General features: G+C 47.2%; 1 long non-coding RNA gene across 1 annotated transcript; it reads left to right on the top strand.

The window, feature by feature from the left end:
- The first annotated feature begins 662 nt into the window (after nt 1–662).
- LOC141098458 (uncharacterized) lies at nt 663–17,706 on the top strand. Its single transcript, XR_012234239.1, has 2 exons — nt 663–1,108; nt 14,213–17,706. It is a non-coding gene; the product is annotated as an uncharacterized lncRNA (long non-coding RNA).
- The last annotated feature ends 558 nt before the right edge of the window (nt 17,707–18,264 follow it).

Below are 18,264 nucleotides of genomic sequence, written 5' to 3'. Positions count from 1 at the left end.
GGACTGTCACCAAAGTGCATCGGAAACCGCTGACTCTGTCTTGGCTTATCTTCTTACAGCCCTTCCTTCATCCGGGCGGAGAAGTACACCTGTGTGGTAGCATGATGCTAGGGAGACTGTGTGAATGATGTAGGATCGTGTCATCCACAGAAAGCAAGAAGGAGAACCGCAAAAAGAAGGGGAAGAACCGGATCAAGAAGAGCAACACCCTTCAGACCAGACCTCCCTGCAAGTGAGTATAATAAAAGGTCATTTTCTTGTTTGCAGGTTGGGTTGCTGGCATACATACATGCATTATAGAGCGCTTCGTATCAGCCCTGAAAGGTGGTCTTATCTCATATCAGTCAAAACTAGCGACAAGCTCCCCTTAAGCTCGTTTATTTCTGTTTTGTGAATATAAAACTTTCCTTTTATGCTGTATCAGAGGTCGTCTGTGCAAGGTGACAGATATATGCAAACTGTTAATGGCATATTAACTTGCAGCTGTTCTGTTTCAATAGTAATGTAAATAACCATTAGGAATACTGGTTGCCTGCAGTATTAACCACCACTAGCCACAGGAATCCAGTATTAGCCTTGTAAGACTTCTATCACTCTAGGTGAAAATTATGTGCAGAACATATATTCAAAAGCATATACCCAGTTCTGTGAGGAGACAGAAACAGCTCCTCAGTTGGCACTAAGATTTCTGCCATGTGAAATCGATTCAGTTCTACTTGTTAGAACTGCGTTTTGACAGAACCAAATGGAGCCCCAGGCTGTTGGGGGATGCAAGCAATTAGGAGTAAGTGCATCACAGGAAAATAGTTGCTTGGTGGCCAACTTGAGGGAGAAGGCGGTGAGAGCTGGAAGAAGGAGGGCATGCTGAATTTCCATTCAGTACCGTCTGCGGAGCCATATGTCCCAGGGAGATTAAGCAGAAAAGGATACTGTCCCATTCTGGTTCCCGTTCCACTGGCAGGGGAGAAATTTGGAGTGACGACGTTCACATGTAGGAATGGAGCTGAAATCCCCAGGATCTAATATCGGCGACGCACCCCATGGGCCCTCCAGCAAGCCAGCCCTGGTACCACGCACCGGTTAGAGACTCGCCATCCATTGGTCACAGGTTGGTAAGAACTGAGCTCAGGTCCACCTCAGGGATTACAGTGGATGCATGCTCACACACACAGTTAGTTTGGTGTCAAACTAAGACAGGAAGATATAGGCACTTGAAGGCATCAGTGCCCAGCAGACACAGCTTTTTGTAGCACTAGTGCCTTATACAAACTACAGCATTAAAGCGGAATCTACCAACGCATACAGAGGTTTTCTGAGGAGCAGCCCATTGTACTCACATAGTCCTTGAAGTATACACGACTGTGTATATTTCAATAACAGAGTTCTGCCTAGTGGGTTTTCAGTGGTTTTGATTAGAGTGAATATTTCAATGCTTTGGATTACTATCGACGGATTTGCAATACTCGCCGATTTATTCGAAGAATATTCGCCGAACATAACTGAATGTTATTCAAATCAATGGGAGGCAAAAACAAAAGCATGCACATGTAACAACCCTGTTGGCATCACTGCATGGCCTCCCCTCCCCCACACACCAACTTACTCACTGCTCCAGACCATGCTGTGATTACTGTCTGCTGCCAGCTCCATGCTCTGTGCCACTTGTCTACTATCAGCTCTGTGCATGTTTCCAGGCTGTGTGCATAGGGGGGCGGCACCAGAGCTCTCTGGTTCTTATGGAGTCAGGGTGCACCTGTCTCATGTGTGCCTCACCAATTACCCTGAGCACTCTAGTATTTTGGGTAGCTCCACCCAGTGGAACCTTGCCTGTGCAATGTTTTTATTCAGTTATTGTCTTTCTACTGAACTGCCAGGTTTTGCTCTGTGTTCCTTCTTCTCTGGAGGCATTACTCTGAGCTTTGCTTGCTACTTCTCTGTCTGCCCTCCAGGGGGCCAAATATTCTGGTCTCTGTGTACCTGTTCTTGCCTTGCTTTGTACCTGTGTATACTCTGGTCCCTGCCTTGTACTGTTGCCCTGTCTGAACTCTGTCCTACCTATGTCTGTCTCCTTGTCTTTGGCTTCTTTCCCTGCTGTGTCTTTCCTTGTGTCCTCCCTGTCTGCTTGTGCTCCGCACTCTTGCGGCTCTGTTTGTGCTTCAATCTCTTGCAACTCTGCCTGCTCTGTACTCTTTAGGCCCTGCCTTTGCTCTTTACTCTTGCGGTTTTGTATGGTTCTGGTTCTGCTGCTGCAGAACCTCTTGTTGCTCTGCTTCTCTTCTCCTCAGTCTTGCGGCTCTGTTTATGCTCCGCTCTATTGTAACTCTGCCTGCTCTGTACTCTTTAGGCTCTGCCTTTGTTCTGAACTCTTGCGGTTTTGCTTGGTTCTGGTTCTGCTGCAGAACCTCTTGCTGCTCTGCTACTCTTCTCCGCAGTCTGGCGGCTGTCCTCCTGTGTGAACAGGTCCAAACCTGTTACGTCATACTCCACTCTGTCCTGTCAGTACCCGTACCTGCTCCTCCTGTGTGAACAGGTCCAAACCTGTTCCTTCATACACCACACCTGCCTGTCATGTGTCTCAGCCGTGCCTGCCTGTCCTGTGTCTCAGCCGTGCCAGCCTGCCCTGTGTCTCAGCCGTGCCAGCCTGCCCTGTGTCTCAGCCGTGCCAGCCTGCCCTGTGTCTCAGCCGTGCCAGCCTGCCATGCGTCTCAGCCGTGCCAGCCTGCCCTGTGTCTCAGCCGTGCCAGCCTGCCCTGTGTCTCAGCCATGCCAGCCTGCCCTGTGTCTCAGCTGTACCTGCCTGCTCGTGTCTCTGCTGTGCCTGTCTGCCAGTGTCTCAGCTGTGCCACTGTCTCCCCAAGTGGGATCACCAGCCACAGCCAGACACAACTCTGGAGAGGCACCTGGCAGCTGCTTGCCTCACCAGCCTGACCTCACCATCAGAGGCTCCAGTGAAAACCAAGGCAGCTGTCCTAGTCATGCCCCTTCCAGAGTAGTCTGGTTTGTGGCACAATGGGGCCACAACCCCCTGGCTCACGCCCATCAGTCAGGGTGGGAGCGTGACAGCACAACACTTTAGTGAGGGCAGTTTCAGTAGAGTGTAAAGTCTCTAATGATCTACTAACAGCTAAATCAAATGGTCATTACTCCATGCTAATTCTCTTGGATCTCTCTGCAGCATTCGACATTGTGGATCATCAGCTCCTCCTCACTATGCTCCATTCCATTGGCCTCAAGGACAACGTTCTCTCCTGGTTCTCCTCCTATCTCTCTGACCGCTCCTTTACTGTATCTTTTGCTGGTTCCTCCTCCTCTCATTTTCCCCTTACTGTTGGGGTTCCTCAAGGATCAGTCCTAGGCCCCCTCCTCTTTTCTTTGTTTGTACACTGCCCCTATTGGTCAATCAGTTTGTGGCTCCCTGCTTGGAACACGAAGAGTGCTGGGAGGTGGGTGGAGCTTAGATTGCACCAGAGAGCAGGAGAACATTAGGAAAGGGTCAGTTGGTGAGAGATCCCCAGAGAGGGATGGAATGAAAGGAAGTGCTGCAACAGACTCCTGTGACCTGGAGCTGCTGGCACGGGAAAGAGCAATAGAAAGCCTGATTTTTCAGAAGGAAGAAAGATTAGTATGGAATGTAAGGAGAAGAGAACTAAGGACTAGGGTCAGAGCAGAGCCCTTCCTCAAGTTTGAAGCGCATGGCCAAAGTCTGGTATCCTAGGCTCTTGTTATCTGCACCTCAAAAACATTTCTAGAATTCGACCTTTTCTTACTTTTGACTCCGGAAAAACACTTACTGTTTCTCTTATTCATTCTCGTCTCGACTATTGTAACTCTCTTCTAATCGGTCTCCCTCTTACAAAACTCTCCCCTCTCCAATCTGTCTTGAATGCTGCAGCCAGGATCATATTCCTCACCAATCGTTACACCGATGCCTCTACCTTGTGCCAGTCATTACACTGGCTACCCATGCACTTCAGAATTCAGTATAAACTTATTACCCTCACCCACAAAGCCCTCCATGGCTCAGCACCACCCTACATCTCCTCCCTTATTTCAGTATACCACCCTACCGGCGCCCTCCGTTCTGCTGATGACCTAAGGTTAGCATCCTCAATAATCAGAACCTCCCACTCCCATCTCCGAGACTTTACACGTGCTGAGCCAATTCTTTGGAATGCACTTCCCAGGTCAATACGATTAGTCCCCAATCCCCACAATTTTAAGCGTTCCCTGAAAACACATTTATTCAGACTGGCCTATCGCCTCAACGCATTAACATAATCTATCCCTGTGTGGCACAGCCAAAAGTTTTACCATAACCAGGTTCCCCGCATCATGTTCCCACATGCTTTATGCATCCATTAGCCCTCTGTGTCTGTACTGTTACACACTTAACATTATGGCTGGTCCATACAATCAGGGCAACTGTTACCACCCACCTTTCGTGTCTACCTTTTTCCTCATAGATTGTAAGCTTGCGAGCAGTGCCCTTATTCCTCTTGGTATCTGTTATGATCTATGTGATTATTGTTATGCTGTAATGTCTATTGTCTGTGCAAGTCCCCTCTGAAATGTAAAGTGCTGCGGAATATGTTGCCGCTATAGAAATAAAATGTATTATTATTACACCTTCAAAAGAACCCAAAAGCTGCTTAAACACATCAAATGAGGAACAGGAAACACACAACAGGAAAATGGCCTCAATTCACCCACAGTACATCTTGTAGCATGGCAGCAATCAGCCATGTATGAGGTATCTGGGTCTGAGCCAGCATTTACAGCTTTGAATTGAACGTCAATGTGCTGGGAGCCCTGATACCACATGCAACAGCTCAACCTGCTTTGATGTTCAGCCACACTCAGGTTGCACAAGTATCAGATTTTTCTGTCAACAGTAGTCTACTAAACTAAGGATAGTAACATGAGTAGTTGACTTCAAGGTGGTGGAGGTCTGATGGTTTCGGAGTCCTACGTCTACAGGCAACAGGCATGAAGGAAACTCAACCAGGCACTCCACATTTCCAAAAATTATTGGCAGACACCACCAAAGTACCATCAATTTCACAAGAGTAGAAATAGTGTAATAGGGATCGACATCTCTTCTACTACAGCCAATCCATCACATCGACACCCAACCAGGAGTGTTCACATTTCCAAACATTAGGGCCTGACTCCACTGAGGTGGCATAAATTTCACCAGAGTAGAAATAATATAATGGAGAACAATATCTCTTTCCCTACAGCCAACCCAGCAGATGGAGAGAGGCAATCAGGACTCTCCACACTTCCAAAAATTATTGGCAGACACCACCAAAGAGGCAGCAATTTCACAAGAGTAGAAATAGCATAGTAGGGATTGACATCTCTTACACTACAGCCAACCCATCACATGGACACCAGTCAGGAAATATGAAGTATTTCCTATTGTTCTAGTTACACATACAGGTCCCCCTGTTGCTCCTACCTCAAGGTGGTTCATGTATTCTAACACTGTGCCTCTCAAGCTGCAGCCCACTCTTCCCCCCTCTCTTTTTCTCCCTGTTGGAATGGCACATAGCTGGTGTCTCTCTGCCTGTGGGTAATTCGATCCCACTCTTTCCCCCCCTCCCTTGGGAATGTGGCTTATGACCAGCAAAATCAGGCTATGTTTGAAGCGCATGTCTCCTTTGTTCATTCAGGATCGAATATAATAATACAGAATATTCATAGAGGCAGGAAACTTATATTTTTGGAAAGTGCATGGTTAGAGCTATACACAAGTGGGTTTTCAAACTTCAGCCCCCACCAGAAATTGAGTAAAGGGTATATGCTTCCCAGTACCTCATTGGTATGCAATGTTTGGTATCAAAAGAAAGGTAATTTCATAATAAGAAAAATGATACCCCAACTAGCCATCCTGTGAGGTCATCCTAGGGGAAGAATCTTTGTCTGGGCCTCTGAGCTTTATACCTTTGCCCAAAACTAAGGGGGTCATTTGTCCAGGGTGCCAGCTAGGAAGCTGTGCTGATAGACCATTTTCCCTTGGGGAAGGCACCGCTCCCCCCTCCTCCACACGACATGCCATGGACTCTTAAGTGTAAGTTCTTATTTTAATCCACTTTATTTTGTAATTGTCTGTATATACTGTATCTTGTCTCTTTTTGTAACATTTTATATTTTTGTAAACACTGCCTATCCTTTCTGGAGTAAATCTTTAAATTTATTAGTTTTATTTCTCCTTGCTCTATAACGTACCACCGCGACCTCCACGCTAATTATGATACCGTGTGGGTTGGCTCCTGGCCCGATATTAGTTTTTTTGTAGAACGAGGAGTTGGTGGCAGCACAGTGCTCTGGGGATTTGGGAGACTCTGGCAGTGAGGGAACAGAGGTTTTATGTGTGTATTACCTGCCCTGGGTCTGGAGACATACATACTGCCCTCACTGCAGAGTGTCCAATAGCCAGTATGCGGCTAGGCAGCCTTTCTGGTTACTACTTATCCTAGGTGTATTTCCCTGACTGACCTGAAGGTAAGGGCTGCGCCAGAGGGCTGCAAGTTCCAAAACAGGAACTGAAGGCGGAAGCAAAAGCTGTGGGTGGTTATATGACCCATGACCACTAATAAATAGTAAATTTGCTTAGTTGGTGAGATATAATAAATCCCTGACAACCGGGGGCAACCTCTCACCCCCAGTTCATGAGAAAACACAATTTCCAAAAATTAGGGCCTGACACCACTTAAGCGGCATCAATTTCATCAGAGTAGAAATAGAGAAATCATTCTCCATTATACTTTCATTACACCCCATCCAGCAGATGGAGAGACCCAATGAGGACTCTCCTCAATTCCAAAAATTGACAGACACCACTGTTATGATTGGGTCACCGAGGAGGAGAGCAAAACCAAGCTAAGCCACAGAAAACCAGAGAGGTTGGTAACTAAGAGGATTGCAGACCCCTGATCCTATCCACACAACTAGCAGTAGCCGTGGAGCGTACCTACGATGATCCTAGACGCCTCGACACAGCCGGAGAGCTAAATACGCCTAAAGCAAGAAAGGGGAAATCTAAACTGCCGCAGAGCAGACCCCAAAGGAATAAATAGCCCCCCAAACATATATTGTCGGTGAGACAAGATGAGAACACAAATGCAGGTGGGGCCCACACTATTTTCCTATCGTTTGCTCAGTCTAACTAGAAAGGACAGGAAAGGAAAGACACTGTCTGATCAAAAAATGTCCAACACGTCTGCAATCATGCAAAAAAAACCTTCAGTATTTTTCTAAGTCATACGACTTCGCCCACTATAGCAGCACTCTGGAATATTCTGAAAGCAGAGCAAAAAGAGGCCAATCTAATGAAAGCAGAGCAAAAAGAGGCAAATCTAATAAGGGACAAAAACAAACTGGCACAAGCAGTAACAAAATGATGGAAATTCAGCACAGCCCCAACCGGAGCTGGCTGACCACACAAAACTGAAATAGACAAAACCAGATCAAATGTGAACAATAGCAAAAGAACACTTAGTTTCCAGCTCAGTCCCTGCATGCTCAGCTTAGACCTCAGGAGGCAAGAAAAAATCAACAGCAGGGATAGAGGGAGTCGGCTGTCTTAAATCCAGTCAGAAACTCCAGATCTCCAATCGTCCTCCTCATTATCAGGTGGCAAGCCTCTGTTACTCAGATCAGCTCCATTACCTCCAGTAACCACCAGAAAGAGAACTTGCAACCCCTCTGTCAATATAACCAGCTCCACTACCTTCACTAGTAACCAGAGGTAGGCTAGAAAGTGAATTCACAACACACCACCAAAGTGGCTTCAATTTCACAAGAAATAGTAGAATAAGGACTGACACGTCTTCCACTACAGCCAACCCAGCAGATAGAGACCAACCATGTTCACATTTCGACAAATTTGTGTCAACATCAGTAGCAGCAGCAGCAACAGCAGGCACAGAATCCACACTAAAGATATCACAGAGTGCAGTTACGCAAGATTAATGTGTAGGGGGGGTGGTGCTGTTATAAACAGTAAGAAACACGCTGCCACTTTAAGAAACAGCACCCCCTTGTTTGGTGAGATGGAATGTTCTGCTCCCCCTGCAAAAGACTGTGCTAATGAGCTGCTCGAGGCTGAGGAGAGGAGGAGTTGAGCCTGCATGAGGGAGTGAGCTGGGAGCTACTGGAGAGAACGGCTATGCATGTAGCTGTCTAAAAGGTTGCACAGCCTGGGACGTAGAGGACTTGTGAAATTGAACAGACTCTTCGGGTGTAGCAAAGGTGGCTGTCCTGTGCTATTTTGAGAAGCCACAAAGAGACCAAGAAAGGAGCACCTCCAAGACCGTGAAGCAAGGAGAAGACCACGTTTCACGGATCTGCCAGACAGCCGTGCGCACGACCGTACAGACTGTTGGGGGTCCCCGGGACCGGATCTAAGTCCCCAATATTACAGTGAGTTTGTTCCTGTTTGTGCACATGTCAGGGCCCAGTGTAGGCTTCAACAGACAGAATACAGCAGCCGTGTGGCCTGTTTAGTAGAGGCCAGGGAGGTTATATGTAGAGTAGCATCATTCTTTGTTTATTGTTTGGATTTGCCTATGTGAAATATATTGATCCTGTAGAAGTTGGAGCACCGTGCTATTTGATGGCCCAGCTAAAGAATACAAACTCTTGTAAATTATCTTTTACCACTGCATATGTGGTGCCCCTGAGGGTTCAGTCGCCACAGAGGTACTGCACCTCCTCCTGAGGTGTGGTACCCCACTATCCAGGTAAGGTGGAGACACCTGACCACACTCCAACACTCACATCCCACACGCACACCAGTAGTGTAGCAGAGCAACCTTTGTGGCTCCCTGCTTGGAATACGAAGAGTGCTGGGAGGTGGGTGGAGCTTAGATTGCACCAGAGAGCAGGAGAACATTAGGAAAGGGTCAGTTGGTGAGAGATCCCCAGAGAGGGATGGAATGAAAGGAAGTGCTGCAACAGACTCCTGTGACCTGGAGCTGCTGGCACGGGAAAGAGCAATAGAAAGCCTGATTTTTCAGAAGGAAGAAAGATTAGTATGGAATGTAAGGAGAAGAGAACTAAGGACTAGGGTCAGAGCAGAGCCCTTCCTCAAGTTTGAAGCGCATGGCCAAAGTCCGGTATCCGAGGCTGTTTGTGAAACTAATGTTCCTGCAGCAGAAACCGGAGGAATAGGAGTTGTGACCACTCTATTCCCACAAAAGACTCGAAGACAGGTGAATAAACTAAATATGTCCAATGATAATCAATGATCTGGCACTTCCAAGACATATATGATCAAAACCTTTTTCCAGACCAATGTAATAACATGGCCGAAAAAGTATGAAGAGATCCAGAAAAATTTATAAAAATAACATGTTTATTAATATACACATAAAAGACACAAAAAAAAAACGAAAATTGCCCAATAGGAGGTACACGGAAGTCCTAACCAACATAAATAAGTGCAGGTAAAGTATAATAAAATGTATAATAAAATGTATATATCATAAGGCTACATATAGCAAGGGGATAATAGCATGATATCATATGTAGCCTTATGATATATACATTTTATTATACATTTTATTATACTTTACCTGCACTTATTTATGTTGGTTAGGACTTCCGTGTACCTCCTATTGGGCAATTTTCGTTTTTTTTTGTGTCTTTTATGTGTATATTAATAAACATGTTATTTTTATACATTTTTCTGGATCTCTTCATACTTTTTCGGCCATGTTATTACATTGGTCTGGAAAAAGGTTGCCACCGTGTCTTCGATATATGATCAAAACCTAAGTGTGAGCCGGGACATGATGGATGGAGTCCCCGAAGCAGGCTACAGTCACTTGTCATGCAAGTGGAGTTTGAGTAACATCAAGCAGGAGGAACTTCAGTGTAACTCAGTACTGCAAGTACTTCAGATAAGCTCTAGAAAGGAGACGTTCAGAACAGGCACACGAAAGGGCGCGCTGGTGTGAAGGGGTAATACTAAATCAGAGCTGAAGTTTCACTTCTCCATTATTCCTGAAGGTTTCATTTCTCCATTTTTTTTGCTGTAAGATAAATTTTGTAATTGGTTTCATGACAGTTTGAACTTTTACCTAGACTGTTCCCATCAGGTGCAAGATAAGGGAACCGGGGGTGTAAAACTCTGAAGAATATGCCATTATACTACTTTTGGATACGGACATATATGTAGTTTCCGGTTTTCTTGCAATATTATTGGCTTATAAAGTGAAATGATGTTATTGGTAGTTAAGAACTTTGCATAATTAAGCAAACTGTTATAAAAGAAGTGACTAAAATAAAGGGGCTTAGTGATCTGCCTTGATCCTCCTGTACAGAGACCCCCGTCTCCGTGTGGTCATTTGAGTTGCTAGCAACAATCTGTGGATTAATTTGGAAATCACTGGCTCAACCATGAAGGGTTAATTTAGCCCTCCCTAAATAGCTACCCCGACAGCTGGCACCCAATGTGGGGCCCTCGAATAGGGACGCCTCTGCCCCCGGAGGACAGCAAGACAACGGACCCTCGGAGTGGACACAGGTGCTGGAAAATTGGGATTGATCATCCCCCCACAACAACCACGGTAAGTTTGCAGTTATACTGTTCAGACTGACCGTTGGTGTGGTTTTCCTGTGCTTGTTGCTGCAAAGAGGATCTGAGGTTTGTCCCCGTGGTGGGGTGATTCTTGGGTGGAATCATATAGAGGTGCAGTCCCGTTGGGGGCCCAGTGCCTGAACCGTACCTCATAAGGAACGGACACCCCGGATTGACCAGTGATTGTGGCTCTCTTTATAGTCAAAATATCCTGAAATCCTGAATTCACTATTAGAGTCAGGCGTGGTGAAGTGATCGAAGACTGGGTAGGATACGTAACTCAGGTATATATAGATAGATATATATAACCAGAGGTGTCCGGAGGGATAGTCTGAGACGCCCTCCTCCTTTCACTGAGTACCGCGAATTTTGGGCAATCCCAGAGGGGGATTATTGACCCTGTGGAACAGACTGATACGGCCGCTCCAGATCTGTGCACAACTGAAGTAAGGATATTTAGCTCTAAATGAGAGAATCCGTGGAAGGAAAAGAAGAATTTTGTGGCTTGGCACATGAATTGTGTGACGAAGGTGTTAGAAACAATCAGAATTCACTTCCTCTGTTCTTCCTGTTACTGCTATGTTGAAGAAGGAAAAGTTGTCTATTATGACAGGGACGGGATGTTTTGTGGTTCAAGAAAGTGACTGTGGTGTGAGAATTGAGGAAGTGATTAAAGAAGAAACTGATATCGATACTAATGTGTCAATCAGATAAATAGTTAAGAATGATTTGAAAGAAGAGGTCTCCCTGCTAGATGACAATTGTACAAGGAGACTGGGAGTAGTACTGTCACGATCTGGTTCAGGTTGGAGCTAGTGTTATTGCAACCACTAGAGGGAGCAAGGCAGGAAGCGTAGTCAGGTGAAGCCGGAAGTCAGTACACTGGATAAGCAATACTTTAGCAATGGAGCAGGCAGATAACGAAGTCAGAGGAAAAGCCAGAAGTCGGTACACGGAATCAGCGATACTTAGCAGATGGCGCAGCAGCAGAAGGAGCTTGACTACAGGCTGGGAGCACAATAATCACGCAATGAGGAAGTGTACTGGCTGAGGTTATATAGGGTGGGCAATTAGCAATCAATGGGCCAATTAGGAGAGCACTGGGTGGAGCTGATCAAGAATCACTGGTATCTGGTTTCGCATAGAAACTTCCAAGCAGCCGCATAGCTCAGATGGCTGAGCTGCTGGCCAGCAGACAAGAGGTTCCCGGTTCGATTCCTGACAAGTACCTTTGCTGACTGTACCTATTATCATCCGCCGCTAGCCTCAGTCACTGTTATAACCACTAGCAATATTAGGCATGAGTATCCACCCCCTTCCAGATCCAGAAAAAAAATTTTCTCAGAAGAATTTAACCCGTTCTGCAGCAGCAAGTAAACAGAAAAATAAATCAGCAGCAGCTGTGACAGCCGCCCCTGCTCTAACAGCAGCAGCCCCCACCATCGTGCCCAGCGCGGCTGCGAGCACACATCAAACTCTGGCCCCCCTCAAACTTCAGCTCCTAATCCTATGACTGAGATCCTTACTCCTCAGCCCCTCCCTGCTAATTCTCATCAGCAATTCTGGCGCTGTGCCCGATTCGGACACTTTCAGAGAGATTGGGTCTGCCATCTACTCAGATTAAAACAGCGGCCTGTATGACAATTAATATACTTTTATAAACCCCATAAAACCCTTCCCCGATGTTACTATTCAGTTTGTAATCTCTCCCACATGTCCTGTAAATTTACTAGGGGCAGATTTATTATCACAGTTCCGCTCCAGAATACGATTCCAAGATGATGGTCAGATTGCTCTTATGTTATGAAGACAGTGAGGAAATCTGTATTTTGCATGCCTTTCCCAAAGTTATGTCACAAGGGGCTCAAAACAGTCCCAACCAGTTTGCAAAAAAAATATGAGCGAGTGTCTTTTGCCATTGCTGCCATTGTTAGCCTCCTTAAGTATCTGGCAGCACTGAACTGTCGGGTTTCGGCCTCGAGACTTCAGTTCTGCCTTGGTCAAGTGATGTTCTTGGGTCACTGTCTCCTTCAGGGTGTCAGACACCTCACAGAAGAAAGAAAAATAGCTGCCAGCTCCCTTCCTTTCCCAAAAGATGAAACTAGATGAAACTGAACTCCAGCGTTTTCTTGGACTATGCACTTATTTTTGTCGGGGGATACCGGATGCATCCTGCATAATGCAACCCCTTTAAAATGCCTTGAAAGACGGCATAATGAACTAGAAGGAAAGATGGCAGTGATGAGGATTACCTCCAATATGATTGTTCCCAATTTCTGATAGAAGAAACAGCTACTCCACCAAATATCAGTGAGAATTCACTCCCAAATCCTGATCTGGTGTTGAACCATCCATGTACTGTATAAGATATGCTGATGAGTTTGGTAGATTCCACATGGGATACGCTGTTACCACTGAGGACACTGAGGGCGGGAGTGCAGCTGCGTGCACTACACAGTCAGCACAAGAAGCAGAACTCCAGGCTCTGTTTACTGCATGTACTTTGGCCAAGAACAGACGGGCTAATATATACACGGACTCACGGTATGCATTTGGTATTGCTCATGATTTTGGGGCTCTATGGGCCAATCGAGGGTTTATTACTACTGCCAGAACCCCAGTGAAAAATGCTGAAGCTGTTAAAACCCTCATGGACTCGATCAAATTACCTATTCAGGTGGCTATTATCAAAGTTAAGGCGCATGGTCCTAGGACCAGTCCACAGACTGTTGGCAACACATTTGCGGATATGCAAGCAAAAGCCGCCACTCTTTTACCCGTTGAACCAACCATACCAACTGTGGTGACCACACGCTCTCAGCGTAAACAGATACAAGAAGCAATGGCACTACAAGAACCTGATGATCTACAACAGACTGAAGTTTTCTGTCGGACCCCGCGAGACCGCTTAATGACGATGCAGAGAATGTCTCCAAAGGAAGAGGTGAAGCAATGGAAGACTGATGGGGCACGTATGGATAATGGTCTCTGGAAAAAGGACCGACTTGCGTGTCTCCCTAAGCGGATGTACCCTGCTATTGCCATATGGGCACATGGACCTATATATCAAGGAAAGAATCAGGCCCTCGCACTGGTGCAAAAATTCTACTGGGTCCCGGTTCTCCAATTGGCCGGAAGCATTCCCTGTTACCAACATGACTGCAAAGACCACAGCAAAGAAACTGGTGATGGAAGTTATATGCAGATATGGGGTTCCAGAAGTTGTTGAAAGTGATCAAGGTCCGGTCTTTTCTTCTCATGTGTACCAAGAAGTTCTGACAATGCTTGAATCCACTGTAGCCCTCCATACTCCGTACCACCCACAATCCAGTGGGAAAGTTGAGAGGCTGAATGGCACACTGAGGGAACAATTGACCAAAATGATGCAGGAGACTACGGCTACATGACCAGAGCTCCTACCCATTGTGCTATACCATATTCATACTACCCCTATTGCAAAACATGGCCTGTCCCCATATGAGATATTGTTTGGTACTAGGCCCCCAGTTGCAAATTTTCAGCCTCAGCAGTTATCAGAAGAAACTGACCATGCTGTCCAATATGTTAGCAAGATTTTTACTAAGCTGAATAACACCCATGTTCTAGTTTTCTTTTCTTTTCCAGATTCAGCAGAAATCGACACCTGTCATAACCTGAAGCCTGGTGATTTGGTAGTCGTGAAGAGGCATGTCAGGAAGCACGGACTAGAACCCTTGTATGACGGTCCCTATCAAGTTCTCCTTATCACCCCTATATCAGTGAAACTAGAAGGAAGACTGACTTGGATTCACGCATCGCACTGCAAGCTGGTTAAACAAGCCAATAGCAAATAAAGGGGCATAATGTTTTGTTTTTCCACATTTTTCATATTGTTATTGGTAGAAGTTAAAAGTTAAAGTTAGAAGATATTCAATGACTCAGAGATCAATACGATAAAGACAATGATCGTAATAAGGACAGTTGGTGGTTAGACACTTTCTCCTTTCTCAATCCAGCCAATTGGTTTAAAGGAATTGGGAGCTGGATAGCTGGGATCTTACAAAGCTTGTTAAACATTGCTGCCTGTATCCTTGAGATATATGTGATACTAAAACTTGTTCTTTGGTGTATTTCTGTATGTATTAGGAAATTCTGCACTAAGACAGCTAATGATGATACCAAAGGTGTTGCTGCCCCTGCTCTTCTCTGCCCCGATCTCAAAAGGCTATTTGGTGAAGATGTAGAAGCCAAGCACATGGTTACCTACAAAAGATCTCCACCACTGTCATCAAAAATTGTTATTCGTGAACTGCAGTATACAGGGGGGACGGGTGCACCGCGACAACCATGACTGGTAACACGGCATCAGTCGTTTTCTATCAGATGTGTTGGACATTCTTTTTGGCAGGGTTTTTTGCGTGATTGCAGACAGCAGCTTTTCTTTCCTGTCCTTTCTAGTTAGCGAGGGCCCCATCTTTTGCTCAGCCTATCTTTCTACCTGTGTTTGTGTTTTCATCTTGTTTCACCGACAATACATGTTGGGGGCTGTCTATTGCTTTGGGGTGTGCTCTCTGGCACTTTAGATTTTCCCTTTCTTTCTTTAGGCTTATTTAGTTCTCCGGCCGTGACATGGCATCTAGGACCACCGTAGGCACGCTCCACGGCTACTGCTAGTTGTTGTGGATAGGGTCAGGGGTCTGCAATCCGCCAGTTACCAACCTCTCCGGTTTTCTTGGCTTAGCTTGCTTTTTGTTTTTTCCTCCTCGGTGACTCATTCATAACAGTGGATTATGGTGAACCGGACAAACTGCTGGACCGTGAGGGAGCTGCAGGCTGAGATATTACGGATAGAGAAAGTTGTGGTTTACTTGTTCTCTGAGTTCGGTCAAATATAGCAGGCATGTCCGCGTCCATTACAGTGACGGCGGGCTGTCAGTCAGTGTGACTGGAGCAAGTAAAGGTTCTGTGGTCAGAGACCTGCTTCACAATATTTGGCATGGTAACAGAGCAGGAGGAAGAAGCAGCACATGCAACTGATGGGGCGGCTGATGGATGTTGAGGTCCGCTGGTCCGCATTTTAGTGCAGTGGGATTCCCAGAGTAACGCATGTTGATTGCGCATGTGAAGGTTTGTAATTGTCATGCTCACCATGTCTGTTATGCCGCATGACCCCTGGAGCAGTGTGCACGCGCACTGAACTATCATGCCCGCCATGTCTGGTATGCCGAATGACTCCTGGAGGAGTGTGCACGTGCACTGAACTCTCATGCCCCTTATGTCTCATGCTGCAAGATCCCTGTAAGCATTGTGCACACGCACCTCGTGACTGTTGAGGCGCGCATGCACACTGCTCCAGGCATCTTGCAGCACATCTCATGGCTGCCTGCCATTGCCAGTACACATGTGTGTTTTACCTCATGGCTACACACCGTTGCTGTGTGACCAGCCGTCTCTGCTCTGCCTGCAGCAATCCTCTGTGTTCCTGGAGCCCCTGATCATGAGACCTTTCCTATGTTCCAGCACTGTCAGATCCAGTAATGCTCTCTATGGTCATGGAGGACTCGCCAATGTGACCCTCTCTATGATCCTGGAGGACTCGACCCAGAAGTCCTCCCCTGGTCCTGACCCAGAAGTTCAGGTGCTAATGCCCTAAATCAGACCGCAGCTTCCTATGGTCGGGGCCTGAGTATCATGTTGCTTCCCTGCATGGCTGCTTGGTCTGCTCGATCGCTCCCCGTATTCTGTGCCCCTGCACTTTGCCCTGTCGTGCCTCTCTGCACACGCTCTGTGCTTGTACTCTGCCTCTTGTCCTGTGCCATGTCTTGTGTTGTCCTTTGTGCCATGTTTTGTCTCTGTCATGCTTGGACTTGTAGCCCTTCCTCTGTTCTCTGCCTTGCCTGTTTCGCCATGTCTGGCCTTTGCTATTCTGAGCCTTGTAGTACTACACATTCTCTGTCTCTTTGCCTGGTTTTCCTTACTCTGTCTTCTGGTGCTCGCTGGCACATTCCATGTCTAGTCTCAAGGTTCTCCCTTGACCCGGCTCTGGGCTTGGGCCTACGCACCGCTGCTAGCCCTTTTCTCTCTCTGACCCCGCTCTGTGCTTCTGCCTACGTTCCACTCCTAGTTCCGTACCTAGTCTAGCTTTGCCTTGTTTCATGCCTTGTTTCTTTGTGTGCCCTTTGCAAGCGCCTGGCCTTCCTAGCCTCCTGTCTGTGCCTCAGCCATGCCCGCCCTAGCCGTGCCCGCCTGCTTGTGCCTCAGCCGTGCTCGTTCAGCCAGTGACAGCGGTGTCGTCTGTTATGCCTCAGCCGGGTTCGCCTCAGTCTTGCCCATCTGTCTGTGCCTCAGCCCGACCAGCTAGCCAGTGCCCCAGCCGTGCTCTCTGTGCTTCCTTGCACCCACACTGTCTCTGCACTGTGCTTTGCGTGCTTCTCTAATAGTGCGCGCAGCCCCTAGCCTGCTCCTTGGCATACCTCCCCGTGCTTCTGTAAAAGTACGCACAGGTCTTGCCATGTACCCTGTCGTGCCCTCGTGCGCGCACAGGCCCTAGCCTATACCCTGTCATGGCCTCTTGCACGCACAGGCCCTAGCTTGTACCCTGTCGTGCCCTCTTACATGCACAGGCCCTAGCCTGTACCCTGGCATGCCTCCTAGCATGCACAGGTCCTTGCCTTAGCCTGAACCTGGTGTGCCCCTTACACACGCACCTTGCCTTGCACCTTGCCCTGGACCCTGGTGTGCCCCTAGCACGCACCCTGCTTGGAACCATGCCTTGGACTTTGGCGTGTTCCCTAACACGCACCATGTCTTGGACTCTGTCGTGCCTCCTTGCCTGAACCCTGGTTTGCCTGCCGGATGCCCGGAACCTGCCGATCGCTGCCTGGGATCCTGAGCTTGACGACTGTGGCCTGATGTCCGGAGCTCATGTCCGCAGCCTGTAGCCCTGATCCTGTTGATTGTCGACAGCTGTCATGGAGTCCGATGCCATCGACTCCTTGCCGGTATCCTGGCGTGCCCCCTGGCGCGTACCATGCCATGGACCTTGGCGTGCCACGCAAGCACCTTGCTGTGTTTTGCCTGTTATCACGTTTTGCACCTGATGTTACCGAGTTTGCCTTAATGAAGGTACCTTGAATTCACATCTTGTCTTGTCTTGTTTCCTGCATGTCCTTTGTCATCAGACACTCGTACTTAGCTGGGACCAGACGGCCGGCTCAGGTAGACACTGTCATGGTGGCTCACCCCCTTGGTCTTGCCCCTGACACTCCCTGTATAGGGGGTGGTTCCTTACAAGGTCAGCTCGCCCTAGGTGGGTGGGTGCCACGACCCAGAGGGTCCACTCTAAATAAAACGACTGAGCATAAGCTGACTCCGTCACAGTAATGACCATAGGTCCAAATAAGATCCAGTGGGTCACAACCCAAGACTGAGTAAAGATACTTTTGGGATTTCTGACTCATACAGTACAATCTGTTTCTTCCACATACTAAGTTCTACTTTATCTGCTGTTTAAGGGTATTTCACTCACTCAGCCGGAGCTGAAATCGCTATGCCAATCCAAGGTTCCCTGAAGAGTGTACTACACTGGGATTTGAAATAAATTTACCTAACAGAAAGGTCAATTCAGGTACTCAGAACAGGTGTAAATCAAATGTAGTGATATCAAGGGACCCCCTGGAATGGCACACTGAGTATAA

This window comes from Dendrobates tinctorius, unplaced genomic scaffold (genome assembly GCF_039654945.1).
Source record: "Dendrobates tinctorius isolate UK_male_01 unplaced genomic scaffold, ASM3965494v1 ptg000092l, whole genome shotgun sequence".
In the NCBI taxonomy this organism is placed as follows: domain Eukaryota; kingdom Metazoa; phylum Chordata; class Amphibia; order Anura; family Dendrobatidae; genus Dendrobates; species Dendrobates tinctorius.
The sequence above is the reverse complement of the archived record's forward strand: the minus strand, read 5'-3'. Positions and strand labels throughout refer to the sequence as shown.